The following is a 20,495-nucleotide window of genomic DNA, read 5'->3' on the forward strand; positions in this document are numbered from 1 at the left end:
ACTGGAAAGTCATTTAGTATTTTATTTTGGACACCTACTGGAACCATCCTGTCCTGTTTTTGTAAATGTTTTGATATTGTCTGCTGTCTTCGGGGCATTCAGTGGTTATTTTCCTCATTTATTGATTGTAGATTTGTCTGGTTATGTCTGAGCAGGTGGTCTGTGCATTTTTTGTTGTTTGCTCATCTGTGGGCACGATACTTTTCACCTTCTTCTCCAATGGGCAGGTTCAGTCACTCACGTATGATACCGCAGGGCAGGTCCAGCTGAAGGGGACTTGCTGGGATGGGTTGTTTGTGGCACATACCAGAGCTGACAGTGTGGACCGGGCATCAGTGCAGGGCAGGTTCCAGTAGGCCATGCCTGTGCTGCTTGGAAGTGTGATGTTCAGTGCACAGTGCAAGTAGGCAGGAAGGAGGGGTTAGATTTTGATGTATGGAGCTAAGATGGATATGGGAAAGATGAGAGAGAGGAGAGAGGAACAGGAGACAAAAACATACAAACAAAAAAGAGTGCTAAGGGAGCTTGCCATTGGAATGGAGAGTTGAGAGAGTGAGAAATGAGGAAAAACAAAAATGAAAAAAAAGAAAAAGGCTAAAAGAAAAAAATGAACAAATAGAGAAACTGGAAATGAAGAAAGACAAAAAGGGAATAAGAGAGAGAAGAAAACAAAACAAAGAAACAAATAAACAAGAAAAAAGAAATGCCCCCAGGGATGTCCCTGTGAGTCTGCGCAGAATAAGGGAGTAGCTTCCAAGTCACGCAGTATTGCCCGGCTAGAAGGGGCTCCCAAGCCGAGAAAAGAAAAAGTAAACAAGCAAACAAATTAAAACAGAAAAAATCAAAGCAAACAAACAAACAAACAAAAAAGCCCCAGGGTCCCACCAGCGTAGCAGCACGGGCCAGGAAGCAGTTTCACAGTCAAGCAGTGTTTCACAGCCTTTCAGGAAGAAGCAAAGATGGCACATGGAGCCAGGTATTTGAGAGAAAGGAGGGGGAGGTGGTGAGAAGTAAGGAAGAAATCTAAAGAACCAGAAAAAAGCAACACCAGCAGCAAACAAAAGGCACTCAGGGAGCCAGCCAGTGCGGGCGGGTGGAATCCAAGAGACACCAGCACAAAGCTGGTGCTTCCTGGCCAAGAAACTGTGGCTGCAGGAAGCAGAGGAGGTGGTGGTGAAGTGGGGGTGGAAGGGTGGAGGGTGGGAAAGCCTATATCGCTGGTTACCAGTTGTTCTGTCTCCTGCTGGAAGCTCCATGAAGCTGCTTTCTCATACTCCCTGTTTTCTGATCTCTGATAGGAGTTCAAGATAGCAGATTTGTGCTGCGGTAGCTGATAGGGGACCTCTGCATGTATCTCTCCTCGCAGTCTGTTCTCGGTCAGTTTCTTATTCCATTCGGTGCTTGGCTGAGTTCTTATCTCTTCATTTGATGCTTAGGGTTTCAGGATTGACGTGTGACTCTGTTTGACTTAGTTTTTGTGATCTTTGCTGCAGAGGGGATGGCGTGGTGCTTGTGACTATAGCACCATGTTGCCCAGAAGTCCCTTTGGATCTTGTTTTAACATGTTCTTGATGACAAGGAACATGGCTGACACAAATAGTTATTTAATATAACCTGATGTTTGAGGGCAAGCCCTTGAGTCAGATTTATCTTTCTCTCCTTGCTTTTGGTTATTGTGGCACCTTGATAGGAAAATTCCTGAGGCAGAAATGACTAGAAGCTCTCAAATCTGTCCAATTTTCTGTAGCGATCTCTTTATCTTTAGTCCTATCTCCCTCCAATTCTTTCTCCACATTGCAGCCAGTAGTATAATCATGTTACCCCTGCTCACCCCTTGGATTGTTCTCCCTTGTCCTCAGGAAGAAGCCCAGACTCCTTTATATGGATTACAAGGCCTTGCAGGATGTGGTCCCAGCTTCTTCATCATCATCTCTTGCCATCCTCCCCTTCTGTGCTCCAGTCTTTCCATTTCTGGAAGTCACCATGCCCTTTCTTACTCCCAGAACTACCTGCTACCCATTTTTGACTGGCCTAACTTCTATTCGTCTTTGAGTTCACTTAGGCACTTCCCCTGGAAAGTCTCTCAGCCCCCAAATCTGGGTTAGGAAGCCCTCCTATGTGCTTCCAACGCACCCTGTACTTCCTTTCATAGTATATTATTTCACTGCACTGTACTTACTTTACTTCGTCTGATTCCCTCAAGACTCTCAGCTTCATGAAGATGGAAACATATCCTTGTTCTCACAGTTGTATCCCCAGCACTTAGCACAGGTCCTGGAATGGATATCACTTAACTTAATGGATATCAATTAGAGGCATACTCAGGAGAAAGGAACTATTCCTTCTTCCTTCCTTTCTTTTTCCTAACAAAAGTTCTCACATTCTTATTACTGAATCAACCTATTAATGTAGAAGTATAAAAACAAAGGAGAAAAACAAAAACAAAAAACAGAAGTTTCCCAACGAAACATGTCCAGTTTTTCAGATAGTGGTGAAATTTTCAGCTTGATGTGGTAAGATGCTAGTAAACTTGATAGAGCATAAGTATGTGTGCCATCATATGTGCAATTCCTTGTAGACTCAGCTTGGTTCTTCTCCAACATCTCCTCTTGGAGTTGTACCTGATTTTATTGCCAGTTTTCATTAGAATCCATTGGGGAATGAGATGATTCTTCTTTCATTTCTTAGCTAGGAATCTCTTTTTATTTTATTTTATTTTTATTGTTGGGCTTTAAGTGAAAGTTTACAATTCGAGTTAGTCTCTCATACAAAAATTTATACATACATTATTATGTGACCCTTGTTGCTCTCCCTATACTGTGACAGCACACTCCTCCTTTCCAACTTGGATTTCCCACGTCCATTCAATCAGCTCCTGACTCTCTCTGCCTTCCCATCTCACCTCTGGACAGGAACTGCCCGTTTAGTCTCTTGTATCTACTTGAGCTAAGAAGCAAACTCTTCACAAGAATCATTTTATGTCCAATAGTCCAGTCTAATCTTTGTCTGAAGAGTTGGCCTCAGGAATGGTTTCAGTTCTCGGCTAACAGAGAGTCTGGGGGCCAAGTCTTAGGGGGTCCTTCCAGTCTCAAACAAACCACCAAGTCTGGTCTTTTTACTAGAATTTGAGTTTTGCACCCTACTTTTCTCCTGCTCTGTCAGGCACTCTTTGTTGTGTTCCCTGTCAGGTCAGTCATTGGTGGTAGCCAGGCACCATCTAGTTCTTCTGGTCTCAAGTTGATGAAGTCTCTGGTTTATGTGGTCCTTTCTATCTCTTGGGCTAATATCTTCCCTGTGTCCATGGTGTTCTTCATTCTCCTTTACTCCAGGTGGGTTGGGATTAATTGATGCATCTTAGATGGCTGCTCCCTAGCTTTAAAGACCCCAGACACCACTCACCAAAGTGGAATGCATCACATTTTCTTAATAAACTTTGTTATTGCAACTGACCTAGATGTACCCTGAAACCATGGTCCCCAGACCCCTGCCCCTACTACTCTGTCCCTTGAAGTGTTTGGTTGTAGTCAGGAAACTTCTTAGCTTTGGTTTAGTCTAGTCGTGCTGACTAGCTAGGAATCCCTTGATCCTGAAAGTCTTGATCCTGAAAGACATGGCAAGGATGGAAGTCAACCACACACACCACTGTGGTGAAGAAAGCAGAACTATTGTTTCTTACGTGTTAAGAGAGAAGATCGTCTCTTATTCAACACTGTGCTGGAAGTCTTAGCTAGAGCAATAAGGCAAGAAAAAGAAATAAAGGCATCCAAATAGGTATGGAAGAAGTAAAACTATCCCTATTCACAGATGATATGATCCTATACACAGAAAACCCCAAAGAATCCACAAGAAAGTTACTGGAACTGATAGAAGGATGCAGCAAAGTAGCAAGATAAAAGCTTAATATACAAAAATCAGTTTGATTTCTCTATACCAACAAAGAAAACTTTGAAAATCATGAAATCAACACCATTTACAATAGCCCCTAAAAGATAAAATACTTAGGAATAAATCTAATCAGGGACGTAAAAGACCTATACAAAGAAAAGTACAAAACACTACTACAAGAAAACAAAATAGACCTACATAAATGGAAAAATATATCAAGGTCATAGATAGGAATAATCAACATTGTGAAAATGTCAACACCACCCAAAGCCATCTACAGATATAGTGCAATCCCGATCCAGATTCCAACAGCATTCTTTAATGAGATGAAGAAATAAATCACTAAATTTATATGGAAAGGGAAGAGTTCCCGGGTAAGTAAAGAATTGCTGAAGAAGAACAACAAAGTGGCCTCACACTACCTGATCTTAGAACCTACTATACAGCCACAGTAGTCAAAACAGCCTGCTACTGGTACAACAATAGACACATAGACCAATGACAGAGTTGAGAACCCAGATGTAAATTCATCCACCTATGGGCAGCTGATATTTGACAAAGGGCTGAAGTCCATTAAGTGAGGAAAAGATGGTCTCTTTAACAAATGGTGTGCGCAAAACTGGATGTTCATCTGTAAAAAAAATTAAACAGGACCCATACCTCACAACATACACAAAAATTAACTCAAAATAGACCAAAGACCTAAATATAAAACCTAAAAAAAAGATTGTGGAAGAAAAAATAGGGAGAACGCTAGGGGCCCTAATACATGGCATAAATAGAATACAAACCATAATGAACAATTCACAAACACCAGAAGATAAACTAGATAACTGGGAGCTCCTAAAAATTAAACATTTATGCTCTTCAAAAGACTTCACCAAAAGAGCAAGAGAACCTACAGACTGGGAAAAAATATTTTGGCTACAATATATCCGACAAAGGTCTAATATCTAAAATCTGTAAAATATTTCAACATCTCAGCAACAAAAAGACAAATAATTGAATTAAAAAATGGGCAAAGGATATGAACAGACATTTCACCAAAGAAGACATTCAGGCAGCTAACAGACACATGAGAAAATGCTCATGATCATTAGTCATTAGAGAAATGCAAATCAAAACTGCAGTGAGATACCATCTCACCCCAACATAACTCGCACTAATCAAAAAAACAGAAAATAACAAATGTTGGAGAGGTTGTGGTGAGATTGGAACTCTTATGCACTGCTGGTGGGAATGTAAAATGGTACAACCACTATGGAAAATGATATGGTGCTTCCTTAAAAAGCTAGAAATAGAAATACCATGTGATCTAGCAATCCCACTCCTAGGAATATATCCTAGAGAAATAAGAACATCCACATGAATAGACATATGCACACCTATATTCATTGCAGCATTATACACAATAGCAAAATGATGGTAACAACCTAAGTGTCCATCAACAGATAAACAGATAAATTATGGTACATATACACACAATCGAATACTATGAAACAGTAAAGAACAATGATGAATCCTTGAAACATCTCACAACATGGATGAATCTGGAGGGCATTATGCTGAGTGAAACAAGTCAAACACATGAGGACAAATATTGTATGAGACCGCTATTATAAAAACTCAGGAAAAGTTTTACAGAAAAAAATAATCCTTGATGGTTACAAGGTGGGGGAGGGAAAATCACTAACTAGATAGCAGACAAGTGTCAGCTTTGGTGAAAGGAAAGACAACGCTCAGTATAAGGAAAATCAGCACAACTTGACCAAGGCAAAGTCATAGAAGCCTCCTAGACACATCCAAACACCTTGAGGGACTGAATTATGAGGGCTGAGGGCTGGAGACCATAATCTCTGGGGACATTTAGGTCAATTGGCATAACATAGCTCATTAAAAAAATTTTCTACATCCTACTTTGGTGAGTAGCGTCTGGGGTCTTAAAAGCTTGTGATTGGCCATCTAAGATACATCTACTAGTCTCATCCCCTCCAGAGCAAAGGAGAATGAAGAAAACCAAAGACACAAGGAAAATATTAGTCCAAAGGACTAATGGACCGCGTGAACCACAGCCTCCACCAGCCTGAGCCCAGAAGAACTGGATAGTGCCAAGCTACCACCACTGACCCTTTGACAGGGATCACAATAGAAAGTCCTGGACAGAGCAGGAGAAAAATGTAGAACAAAATTCAAATTCACACAAAAAGACCAGACTTACTGTTCTGACAGTGACTGGAGGAACCACTGAGACTATGGTCCCCAGACACCCTTCTAACTCAGAACTGAAGCCATTCCCCAAGTTTACCTTTCAGCCAGATTAGACAGGCCTAGAAAACAAAAAATAACACACGTGAGGAATGTTCTTCTTAGATTAATCAAGTATATAAGACCAAATGGACAACACCTGCCCAAAAGCAAAGATGAAAAGGCAGGGAGGGACAGGAAAACTGGACCAATGAACATAGGGAGTCCAGGGTGGAAAGAGGGAGAGTGCTGACACATTGTGGGGACTGCAACCAATGTCACAAAAGAATTTGGTATAAATTTTTGAATGAGAAAAAAAGAAAGAAGATTGTCATATTGGGTAATGGAGGCTCGCCTGACAACCATAGAAAAGAGAGATCTTATCAGTTTAATTTATTAAATCATGTTAATACAGTTTAGTTCATGATTATTGTCTTTACTGAATTCCTGGAAGGAAGACATTAGAATATTTCCTTTGGGTGAGGGTATATTTATATCCAGAACACATCTTAAAAAGGCTGGCTCTGCTGTTAGGGAATCCTGTAGTATAAGTATACCTGGGAATCTAATGTTATTTGATTAAGACTTCATCAAATTTTTCTTAAGTCATCTTTTGTTTGCCACCACTCTTTATCTTATTGTTCCTACCTCTGCACAAAAATACTCCTAAATAATCTCTTCCCAGTTTGTAGTATTCTATCCTAATAGGAACACATTGTTTTTACATCTGAATGAAATGGTATGAAATTAAATTTTTATAAAATATACAATTTGACATTGTATTTTCTCAATTCTAAGGTGTGAAAGATTAAATAATAGCTCTTCAGGGGTGTGTGTGTGGCGGGACAAATATGACATTAAATGTAGCCAGCAACTTTAAAACTTATCTCAATTTCAGATACATTATAATATGAAAAAATCTGTGTCTTAAACACACATACACACACATGGATACATTTGGAGAAAAGAATGGAAGAAAATACACCAAACATTAAGTTGGTGGGATATGGATAATGGGTAATTTTTATTTTTTTCTTTCATATTTTTTCCAATGTTTCTACAAGGGGAGGCAGTTTTTGCATAATCAACAAAAATGAATAAACTTTAAAAATAGGTATGATGTATTTAACTTGTCTTTTGCTTCTCCCACAGATGTTTGAGGTCCCCGAGTTCTCAACTGATGAGATGAATTAACACACTCTTGCCTTTACTTTGGACTACATGTTTTATCCATTTTGACCTAGTATTAGTGACCCTAAGTCTATTTTTTGGTTTTTCTTTTTCTTTTTTTCACAGAAATGCTGTTCTTCCTTTTGGATGTAATTCCATAGAAAGCTTTTACATAGTCCTCAGCTCATTATTCCTCTGTGGTTGTGTTGTCACTTGCATGTTTTAGGACATTCAGAAAATGAAGGAGGGACTCTGGCGTAACTGTACATTCCAGTATAAACGGGACATTATAGAAATCAGTTTCTGAGAGCTTGCAGATGGTACTAGATTTTGTGATTATTGGATTAAATTAGTTAATGGTGGAGAAAGTGCTTAGTAGGTGTTCCACAAATGCCCTCTGTCCTTCTCATTCTCATGATGGCTGAGAAAAGAATAAGGCAGCACAGGAATTGGTTTTCCTTCCATTTCTTTTGCCTATAGCATTTCTTGGAGCCCTGGTGGCCCATTGGTTAAGAGCTGGGCTGCTAACCAAAAGGTCAGCAGTTCAAATCCATCAGCTGCTCCTTGGAAACCCTATGGGGCGGTTCTACTCTGTCCCATAGGGTTGCTGTGAGTCAGAATCAACTTGATGGCACGTAACAACAACAACAGTATCTCCAACAGATCCAGATTTTATGGATCCCTTTCCTTTATAACAATGTAAACAAACAGCTTGGAAAAATGGCATTTCCAGTGAAGCAAAGTTAACTTCAGTTCTTGACAGTTTGAGAGCTGCTACACCGATTCACAGGTGCAAGACAAAGGTATTACCTATGGAGAAACAGCCAGTCCAATCAGCATTTTATATCTCAAAGCATTTTTTAAAAAAGCTCATTAGGTAGAAGAAGCATGGGGTCCCTCAATGAGTAGTGCAGGCCCTCAAAAAGAAAATTTTCTTACCTACTCACCACTTAGTCATTCAAAATTTAAGCCATCTTGAGCATTTAGCCTCTAACTAAAAGCCTCTAAATTCTTGTAGCAATTACTACAATGCTTCAGTGTTGTTCTTTGTCTTTTTCATAGAACATTTCTATTTTGACTGTTCTCGTTGAAGAAATCAATTGCTCTTTAAAAAGCAACATGCCCCATATAGAACAGCAGATCTCATCCACTGCCATGGCTCCCGTTACCATCTCTGTGCCAGTGGCTCCCAATTCTACATCTCTTGCCCAGACCCCTCCACTATGCCCTGTATGATCAACTACCAAATGGATTTCTCAGTTTGGGTGTGCCAGCAGCACCTCATGTGCGATGAATTCAAAACTTATCATCTTTTCCTATACCCTTCTTTCATCTTTAACTTCCTACCTAATGAGTGGCCTTACTAATCACCTAGTTTCTTAATCCCAGCAACCTAACTGTCATCTTTGACCTATCCCTAGCTATCATCCCTCACATCCAAAAACCCAAATTTTATTGATTTTACTTGCTAAACAAATCTCAAATTCTCTCCAATCCTGCTGCCACCACCATAGTCCAGACGACCATAATTTCTTATCACAATTGCTGAAAAAGGCTCCTAAATCACCTTCTTGCCCTCATTCTCTGTCCTCAATGATCCAATCTAGTCATTGCAGCTAGAGTAATCATTCTAAAACCCAAATCTAATCATGTCACTTTCCTGCTCCATATAATCTACTGGCTGCTTACTGTCCTCAGGATTAAGTCCAAATATCTCAACCTGGTTTTATAAGATTTTCATAATCTGATCCTTGCTTTTTTCTACAGCTTCACCCCTCTCTCCTTCTCTTCCCTCAAGCTTTGCTATAGCCACAATGAACTACTTTTTGTGTGCTCTGTTATTTCCTCGCCTCTTCATATAGTATGCTGATCACTTGGAATTCTCTGGCTTCCCTGCATCACCTGATTCTGGTTATCTCCTATGCTCAGTCTCAGATCTCAGTGTAAATCATGGCTGCGAGCTGGTTCAAATGGGTTCAGTCACAGCCAGTGAAACCAGAAAAGACCTGAATTTTTACAATTGGGGTGATCTGGGACCATAACCGGAATGCGGAAAATTACGGGTCAAAGCCCTGGAATGGGAGACTCAGCGTAGTGAGCCCTTTCAAGAGCCTGACGCATGAGATTGGATGATTGCCAGGACTATGGAGAGCGACACACATTCAAAGCCATGCTATTGGCCGCCATCTTTGAGCTGGGCACCGCTGTTTCCAACTCTGAGCAAAATCCCACAAGCAGGGGATTTGGTTGCTATGCAACGTGTACACTGGATTTGTTTTCTAAGACGGAGATTAAGTTTCTAGCAGGGCCCATGATTTTTCCTGTTCTGGTTATGGTACTGGTTCACCCAAATTTTTAAAATTCAGGTCTGTTCTGGTGTGGCTTCCTCGGCCATGATTGAATCAGGGGGAAGAACTGGTTTGAAGCCCTTGTGTAAATGCCACATTCCCTGGGAAGCCTTTCTAGCTTGGCTCCTGCCCTTAACTGAGAAGGGTACACCCTATGCTCCCATAACATTCCATACTTACTCCTGTCAGACAATATGGTACACTGTATTTTAATTTTTTGTTTACTTGTCTGTCTCCCTATGCTGAATTGTTAGCTCCTTAAGAACAAATATAATGTCTTGTTTACTTTATATCCCTTGCACCTAGTAAAGTCTTGGCACCCAGTAAGCTCTCAAAGAACGTTTGTTGAATTGACGAATGAAGGTATAGAAGTAACAGGTTTCCTCAATGCTAGATCATCTACAAATAAAACTTGATTACTCTGATAGTTTGGGTTAGCAAGTAAGGCTTCAGACCTAGGCCAGATGAGGAAAATCAGGACTCTGAGTTTGACGGATGGCCTGGGTTAGATTAGTTCGACTCCAGAGTCAGCTGTTCCTTTTCCAATCTGAGACATGTGAATTGTAACAAGCCTCTTACCCCCGATTCTGAGAAGCAACTTCATCCTCAAGATAGGTTATAAACTAGGCAAAGTAACTTTCCTATTCTTTTCTTTGTTGAAGCATTCTTCTGAGGATTAGATGGTTTCAATCTTAGATTCCAGAAAAACAGATAGGCACAAGAAAATGAAGATTAGTGCTGGAGAACAATGAAGGACAGACTACATTGCACTGAGCGTCAACAATGTTTTCAATTGAATGAATTGAATAGCTGGAATATTTTTATAAGAATATGCCAGAAACAGAGGTGAACAAGAGACAATGCCTCTGCTGTGTAACAGAGTCATACAATAAGCAAACAAATAAATCAACAAGATAAAATCAGAAAGTGATAAATGGTATGATGTCAATAAAACAGGGTAATGTGATAGAGAGTAGGCGAGGGGAAGTGACTGCTTACAATAGAGGATCAGGGAAGGCCTCTCTAAGGGAATGACATTTGAGCCAAAAACTGAATAGCGAAAAGGAGATGGGCATGTAAAGAAATGAAGGAAGAATAATCCTGTTGGAAGGAACAGCAAGTGCAAAGACTATATTTGCAAGTTCAAGGAACAAGAAAAAGACCAATGTGAACAAGGGAAGCATGGTTGCAGTTGAAGGTAGGGAGGTGGGCAGGGGCCTACTGAGCAAGGCTCAGGAGTTTGGATTTAATATCAGAGCAGTGCAAAGCCACTGGAGGGTTCTAAGCAAGTGGCTGACTGTATCTAAATATCACTGAATTCATAAGCTGAGGAAAAAGGGGCTACAAGTGAAAAAAAAATTTTTTTTAACCTCTCCTACTTAATTAAAACCATATGGTTGTGTTTTACAGCACTTAACTTCTTAGAATGAATTGTTGACATAATAAAATACATTTATTACACATTTTATTTTCTTAATTGAAGGAGAACTTAGAAATATCACTGCCATTAGTAATTTTAGGTGAAGAATTCCCTGCACATTTTTTTATTGTTCTTACCCAATGGGAAATTAGAAAGTAATTTTAAGAACTAAAATTAAAGTAATTACTAACTTTAACCTATTCTGCTCCCATGTGATTATTGCAATTAAAATCAGAACTTTTAATGGTCTTATCCAACCAGAATTCAGGGTTTTAAAACCTTTCATTGTAGACCTTTAAGTGAATAGCTGAAGTCTTGCAAATCTTCTCTGTTTAATTGCAATTTACATAGCCGTTGTAGCGAAACTGGGAAGTTAAAAGGTGAATCGAATCTGAGTGTAATTAAAAACTTATTTGGACAGCATTCCTTGCTAGGAAATGTTATCTATCATAGTGTTTGTTAATTATTATAAAGCTTGATTTGTTATCTATAATTCAGAAACTTTATGTGGTTCTCTGTCAAAATGAAAACATACTGTAGTGCTGAAAAAAATTTCTTTTTCCTGAGAAACTCAAAGCACTTCACTGATGTTTTCTCATTAGTCCTCCCCATTTCCCCAAGGTAGAGGTGGAAAGTGTTATGCACATTCAATAGATGGAGGAACAAGGCCAAGAGAAATGAATGAACATGCCCAAGGTCATATAATACGTCAGTGGCAAGGGAGGGATGAATCTCAGGTCTTTTAATTCCCAGGGATCTGGCATTTGCAATGTAGGGCAAGGTACCAAACCAGTTCTTGTTTGGTTTGGTACATTTGAGCCCCATGTATATAATCACATGAACTAATAAGACATCTGTTCTAGAGTATATCTCTATGTTTGATTTTTACATTGGCCATGACTCTTAACTATTACTTTTAAATGAAGATACTTAACAAATATAGTAAGGTTAGAATATTTATCTCATATATTACCTAGATATGGGTTGCCTGTCTAGGAACTTACAGTAGCTATAGGAACTTTATCCTTTTTTTAAAGACTTATTTTAGAAATAAGTCTTTATTTAAAAAATAAACTTTTATTTTTTCTAAAAGTTTATTGCCTGCAGCTTAAGAAATTAGGGGGGAAAAAAACACTACCCCAAAAACTTCATTGTATCATTGTAACATTTTCTCATTTAATGCTTTTTCTCCATAATAGGACATTTGAAATCCGTGGACTCCTGTAAAAAATTAAGGCTGTTTAAGCTTTGGTTCTTAGATTTTAGGGTATTTACATGTCCTATCGTATTAGTATGTGTTCCTGTTTTTTTTTTGCATCCTTTTCCTCTCTCTCTCCCATGCCTGTCTCCGTTCTCTCTCACATACCTATCTTTATTATAAAAAATTCTGAACATACAGAGGCATAGCAAGGTATATGAACCTCCATATACCCATCACCCCGACTCAAATATTATATTTTGCCACATTGTTTCGATTCCCCCCACTCCTTCTTTTGTTTTTTGGCCTTTAACAAAGTTTTTTAAAGCAAATCCCAGACAGTGTCATCCCAAACCTGTATCTTGTTTTTCACTGCTGTATCTTTTAAAAGTAGTCATAATGCCATTATGACACCAAAAATATTAACAATAATGCCTTTGTATTGTCTAAAATCCATTCCTTAATCAGCTTCTCAGATTGTTTAAAAAATAATCTTTTCATAGTTGATTTGTTCAAATCAGGATCGAAACAATGTCCATAAGTGACATTTGCTAGTTATGTCGGTTGGTCTCTTTTACTCTAAAGAAGGCCTCTCCTTTTTTCTTTCTGCTCTGCCTGTAAGTTGCCCTGAAGAATGTTCCACATTCTGAAATTATCTGCTTGCTTCTTTGTAGTATCATTCAACTTGTTTCCCTACTCCTATATTGCTTACAAATAGAAGGCAGCTCTAGAGAGTTGATTAAATTCAAGTTCAATTTTTTTTTAATTGTTGTTGCAAGAATGATTCATAGGAGGATCTGTGAGCTTCCTATTGTTTATATGAGGAAACCAAAAATGTCTGTTTATCCCCCTCTTAATGATGCTAACACTGATCAGAGGGTTTATATGGTGACAGCCATATTCCTCCGTTGTTAAGTACCCCACCAACCTTTCAACTAATGGTTTCAAATAATTATTTTCTAATTTTATTAATTCTTCATTCTCCTGTAATTCAGAACCTTTTCTTATCAACTAAACCCATTTTGTTAAAGAAAGAATAAATGCTTAATTCTTTCCTTTTATTTGACAAAGAGTTGGTATCTTCTAGTCAACAGTATCCAGTGGGGTGGGTTTCCATTTAATTACAGTAATGATTCTTCTTGATACTCAAATTCATGCACTGAATGTTTATTTCTAACAACAGCAAATGCTGTTATTAAGTACCTGTCTTAGTCATCTAGTGCTGCTTTAACAGAAATACCGCAAGTGGATGGCTTTAACAAAGAGAAGTTTATTCTCTCACAGTCCAGTAAACTACAAGTCCAAATTCAGGGTGTCGGCTCCAGGGGAATGCTTTCTCTGTCAGCTCTGGAGGAAGGTCCGTGTCTGGGAGCTTGGTCTGGGAGCTTCTCTGCACAGGAACCTCAGGTCCAAAGGATGCACCCTGCCCTGTCACTGCTTTCTTGGTGGTATGAGTTTCCCATGTGTCTCTGCTCACTTTTCTCTTTTATATCTCAAAAGAGATTGGTTTAAGACACTATCCAATCTTGTGTACCTCATCGGTATAACTGCTGCTAATCCATCTTATTACATCATAGTGGTAGAGTTTACAACACATAAGGAAATCACATCAGATTACAAAATAGTACACAATCATACAATACTGGGAATGATGACCCAGCCAAGTGAACAGGTATTTTGGAGGGACACAATTCAATCCATGACAGTGCCATTGAGTCAGTTCCATCTCATAGATGCCCCATGTACAATGAATGAAACACTGCCCAGTCCTGTGCCATCGTTACAATCATTGCTACGTTTGAGCCCCTTGTTGTAAACACTGTGTCAATCCATCTTGTTGAGGATCTTCCTCTTTTTCGCTGACCCACTACCTTCCTAAGCATGATGTCCTTGGTGTATTCAATACTCTTTGCCAACACCATAATTCAAAGGCATCAATTCTTCTTTGGTCTTCCTTGTTCATTGTCCAGCTTTCACATGCCTATGATGCGATTGAAAATGCCAAGGCTTGGGTCAGGTGCACCTTAGTCCTCAAACTGACGTCTTTTCTTTTTAACATTTTAAAGAGGTCCTTTGCAGGCAGATTTGCCCAATGCAATACATCATTTGATTTCCTGACTGCTGCTTCCATTGGCGTTGATTGTGGATCCAAGTAAAATGAAATTCTTGACAACTTCAATCTTTTCTCCATTTATCATGATGTTGCTTATTGGTCCAGTTGTGAGGGTTTTTGTTTTCTTTATGTTGAAGTGTAATCCATATTGAACGCTGTAGTCTTTGATCTTCATCAGTAAGTGCTTCAAGTCCTTTTCACTTTCAGCAAGCAAGGTTGTGTCATTTATATTTCGCAGGTTGTTAGTAAATCTTCCTCCAATCCTGATGCTGTATTCTTCTTCATATAGTATAACCAGGGATGGATTACCCAACAAGCAAGGTACTCATCAGCTTAATTATGCTTACTTACTAATACATAGTGCAGAAGAATTGATGCACTTGAATTATTGTGTTGATGAAGAATATTGAATATACCATGGGTTGCCAGAAGAATGAACAAATCTGTTTTGGAAGAAGTACAGCCAGAATGCTCCTTAGAAACAAGGATAGCGAGACTTTGTCTCACATACTATGGATATGTTATTAGGACGGACTAGTCCCTGGAGCCCCCACGTGCCTGTCAGTTTGTCACTCTGAGGGGCCTTGCGTGTTGCTGTGATGCTGGAAGTTATGCCACTGCTATTCAGATACCAGCAGGGTCACCCATGGCAGTCAGGTTTCAGCTGAGCTTCCAGGCTAAGACAGACTAGGAAGACATCTTCTTCTTCTGAAAAGAATTAACCAGTGAAAACCTTATGAATAGCAGCGGAACACTGTCTGATATAGTGCCAGAAGATGAGGTTGGAAGGCACTCAAAAGACAACTGGGAAAGAGCTGCCTCCTCAAAGCAGAGTTGACCTTAATGACGTGGATGGAGTCAAGCCTTCAGGACCTTCATTTTCTGATGTGGCATGACTCAAAATGAGAAGAAACAGCTGCAAACATACATTAATAATAGGAACATGGAATGTACCAAGTATGAATGTAGGAAAATTGGAAATCGTCAAAAATGAAATGGAACACATAAACATCAGTATCCTAGGCAATAGTGAGCTGAAATGGACTGGTATTGGCTATTTTGGATAGGACAACCATATGGTCTACTCTGCCGGGAATGACCACTTGAAGAGGAATGGTGTTGCATTCATTGTCAAAAAGAACATTTCAAGATCTATCCTGAAGTACAATGCTGTTAGTGATAGGATAATATCCATACACCTACAAAGGAGACCAGTTAATACGACTATTATTTAAATTTATGCACCAACCACTAAGGTCAAAGATGAAGAAACTGAAGATTTTCACCAACTTCTTCAGTCTGAAATTGATCAAACATGCAATCAGGATGAATTGATAATTACTGGAGACTGGAATGCGAAACTTGGAAACAAAGAAGGATTGGTAGTTGGAAAACATGACCTTGGTGATAGAAATGATGTCGCAGATCGCATGATAGAATTTTGCAAGACCAATGACCAATTTTGCAAATACATTTCTTTATCAACATAAATGGCGACTATACACATGGACCTCACCAGATGGAATACACAGGAATCAAATCAACTACATCTGTGGAAAGAGAGGATGGAAAAGCTCAATATCATCAGTCAGAACAAGGCCAGGGGCTGACTGCAGAACAGACCATCAATTGCTCATATGCAAGTTCAAGTTGAAACTGAAGAAAATTAGAATAAGTCCACGAGAGCCAAAGTACAACCTTTAGTATATCCCACCTGAATTTAGAGACCATCTGAAGAATAGATTTGATGCTTTGAACACTAAAGACTGAAGACCTAGGAATTGTGGAACGACATCAAGGACATCATACATGAAGAAAGCAATATAGGTCATTAAAAAGACAGGAGAGAAAGAAAAGACCAAAATGGATGTCAGAAGAGACTCTGAAACTTGCTCTTGAACATTGAGTAGCTAAAGCAAAAGGAAGAAATGATGAAGTAAAAGAAATGAACAGAAGATTTCAAAGAGCAGCTCGAGAAGACAAAGTATTTTAATGACATATGCAAAGAGCTGGAGATAGAAAACCAAAAGGGAAGAATATGCTCGGCATTCCTTAAGCTGAAAGAACTAAAGAAAAACTTCAAGACTCGAGTTGCAATAGTGAAGGATTCTATGGGGAAAATTTTAAACGATGCAGGAAGCCATCAAAAGAAGATGGAAGGAATACACAGAGTCATTGTACCAAAAAGAATTGGTCAACGTTCAACCATTTCAAGAGGTAGCATATGATCAGGAACCAATGGTACTGAAGGAAGAAGTCCAAGCTGCACTGAAGGCATTGACAAAAAACAAGGCCCAGGAATTGACAGAATATCAATTGAGATGTTTCAACAAATGGATGCAGTGCTGGAGGCGCTCACTCATCTATGCCAAGAAATTTGGAAGACAGCTACCTGACCAACCGACTGGAAGAGATGCATATTTATGCCTATTCCAAAGAAGGGTGATCCAACCGAATATGGAAATTATCGAACAATATTATTAATATCACAAGTAAAATTTTGCTGAAGATCATTCAAAAGCAGCTGCAGCAGTATATTCACAGGGAACTGCCAGAAATTCAGGTCGGATTCAGAAGAGGATGTGGAACCAGGGATATCAACGCTGATGTTGGATCCTGGCAGAAAGCAGAGAATACTAGAAAGATGTTTATCTGTGTTTTCTTGACTATGCAAAGGCATTCGATTTTGTGGATCATAACAAATTATGGATAACATTGCGAAGAATGAGAATTCCAGACCACTTAATTGTGCTCATGAGGAACCTGTACACAGATCAAGAGGCAGTTGTTCGGACAGAACAAGGGGATACTGCGTGGTTTAAAGTCAGGAAAGGTGTGCGTCAGGATTGCATCCTTTCACCATACCTATTCAATCTGTATGCTGAGCAAATAATCCGAGAAGCTGGACTATATGAAGAAGAAAGGGGCATCAGGACTGGAGGAAGACTCATTAACAACTGCAATATGCAGATGGCATAACCTTGCTTGCTGAAAGTGAAGAGGACTTGAAGCACTTACTGCTGAAGATCAAAACCAGAGCCTTCAGTATGGATTACACCTCAACATAAAGAAAACAAAAATTGTCACAACTGGACCAATAAGCTACATCATGATAAATGGAGAAAAGATTGCAGTTGTCAAGGATTTCCTTTTACTTGGATACACAATCAACACCCTTGGAAGCAGCAGTCAGGAAATCAAAAGACTCATTGCGTTGGGCAAATCTGCTACAAAAGACCTCTTTAAAGTGTTGAAAAGCAAATATGTCACCTTGAAGCCACGGTATTTTCAATCGCATCATATGCATGTGAAAGATGGACAATGAATAAGGAAAACCGAAGAAGAATGGACATCTTTGAATTGTGGTGCTGGCAAAGAATACTAAATATACCATGGACTGCCAAAAGAACAAACAAGTCTGTCTTGGAAGAAGTACAGCCAGAATGCTCCTTAGAAGCAAGGATGGTGAGACTGCACCTTACATACTTTGGACATGTTGTCAGGAGGGATCAGTCCCTGGAGAAGGACATCATGCTTGGTAAAGTACAGGGTCAGTGAAGAAGAGGAAGACCATCAACGAGATGGATTGACACAGTGGCTGCAACAATGGGCTTAAGCATAACAACAATTGTGAGCATGGCGCAGGACCGGGCAATGTTTCGTTCTGTGGTGCATAGGGTCACTATGAGTCAGAACTGACTTGATGGCACCTAACAACAACAACAACAGTCCCTGGAGAAGGACATCATGCTTGGTAAAGTAGAAGGTCAGCAAAAAAGAGGAAGACCCTCAATAAGATGTATTGACACAGTGGCTGCAACAATGGGCTCAAACATAGCAACAATTGTGAGGATGGCCCAGGACTGGGCAGTGTTTCATTCTGCTGTACATAGGATGGCTATGAGTTGGAACCAACTTCATGGTACCTAACAATAACAACAACATACAGATTGAATAAGTATGGTGAAAGAATATAACCCTGATGCACACCTTTCCTGATTTTAAACCACGCAGTATCCTCTTGTTGTGTTCAAACAACTGCCTCGGCCTATGTACAGGTTCTGCATAAGCACAATTAAGTGTTCTGGAATTCCTATCCTTTGCAATGTTATCTATAATTTGTTATGATCCACACAACAGAATGCCTTTGCATAGTCAATAAAACACAGGTAAACATTTTTCTAGTATTCTCTGCTTTCAGCCAAGATCTATCTGACGTCAGCAATGACATCCCTCGTCCCATGTTGGCTTCTGATTCTAGCTTGAATTTCTGGCAGTTGAATGATCTTCAGCAAAATTTTACTTGCATATAATATTAATTAGATTATCAATAATTTCCACATTCTGTTGGATCACCTTTTTTTGAAATGGGCACAAATATGGATCTCTTCCAGTCAGTTGGCCAGGTAGCTGTCTTCCAAATTTCTTGGCATGGACAAGGGTCTTAGGCTGGATTCTTTAGAGAAGCAAAACCAGTAAAGTGTATAAATATACATACATAGAGATTTATATCAAGGAATGGCTCATGCATTTGTAGAGGCTGGAATGTCTCAAGTCTGTGAGTCAGGATAGAGGCTTCCCCTGATTCATGTAGCCGGGCCTGGCAAACCCAATATCAGCAGGTCAGAGAGCAGGGCTCTTGCTCGCGGGCTTCAAAGATCGATGAATCCCAAGATCAGCAGGCAAGACCACAGGTAAGCTGTTAGCTCAAGTTCCAAGAACCGGAGGTCAGACAAAGAGGAGCCAGCTGCAGGATCCAGAGCGAGCATAAGCTCCTGAGCCTTGCCAGAATGTCCACTTATATTTGATGCAGGCCACATGCCCAAGGAAAGTCCCTTTCAACTGATTGGCTACTCATAGCAGATCCCATCACGGAGGTGATCATAATGTCATACGACTGCCAAACCACTGAGAATCAGAGCCCAGCCAAGGTGACAAACAACCTTAACCATCACAGAAGAGTGAGCACATCCAGCATTGCATCCATTTGTTGAAACAACTCAGTTGATATTCCGTCAGTTTCTGGAGACTTGTTTTTCACCAATGCCTTCAGTGCAGCTTGGATTTCTTCCTTCAGTACCATAGGTTCTTGTTCATATGCTGTCTCCTGAAATGATTGAACATTGACTAATTCTTTTTTGGTATGGTGATTCTGTGTATTCCTTCCATCTTCTTTTGATGCTTCTTGCATCATTCAATATTTTGCCCATAGAATCCTTCAATATTGCAACTTTTTTCTTCACTTCTTTCAGCTTGAGAAATTCTAAGCATGTTCTTCCCTTTTGGTTTTCTAACTCCAGGCCTTTGCACATTTCATTATAATACTTTGTTTTCTTGAGCAGCCTTTTGAAATCATCTGTTCAGTTCTTTTACTTCATCATTTCTTCCATTCGCTTTAGCTACTCTATGTTCATGAGTAGCTAAACATCCGTTAATAATTGGAAGGTGGAATCAACAAAGAATGAATCAAGGAAAATTGAAAGTTGTCAAAAATGAAATGGAGTGCTTGAAGATAGATATCCTAGACATTAGTGAGTTGAAATGGACTGGTTTTGGCCAGTTTGAATCAGACAATCATATGGTCTACTATGCTGTTGTCATGGATTGAGTTGTGTCCCCAAAAAATATCTGTCAACTTGGCTAGGTCATGATTCCTAGTATTGTATGATTGTCTACCATTTTGTCATCTGATGTGATTTCCCCATGTGTCATAAATCCTATCACCATGGTGTTAATGAGATGGATTAGCGGCAGTTATATTGATGAGGTCTACAAGATTAGATAGTGTCTTAAGCCAATCTCTTTTGAGATATAAAAGAGAGAAGCGAGCAGAGACACACAGGGACCTCATACCACCAAGAAAGCAGTGCCAGGAGCAGAGCACGTCCTTTGGACCTGTAGTTCCTGCACTGAGATGCTCTCAGACCAAGGGAAGACTGATGCATCACAAGGACTTTCCTCCAGAGCCAACAGAGAGAGAAAGACTTCCCCTAGAGCCAGAGCCCTGAATTCAGACTTCTAGCCTACTGGACTGTGAGAGAGTAAACCTCTCTTTGTCAAAGCCATCCACTTGGGTATTCCTGTTATAGCAGCACTAGATAACCAAGACAGCTGGGA

This window comes from Trichechus manatus, unplaced genomic scaffold (genome assembly GCF_000243295.1).
Source record: "Trichechus manatus latirostris isolate Lorelei unplaced genomic scaffold, TriManLat1.0 scaffold00029, whole genome shotgun sequence".
Lineage (NCBI taxonomy): Eukaryota > Metazoa > Chordata > Mammalia > Sirenia > Trichechidae > Trichechus > Trichechus manatus.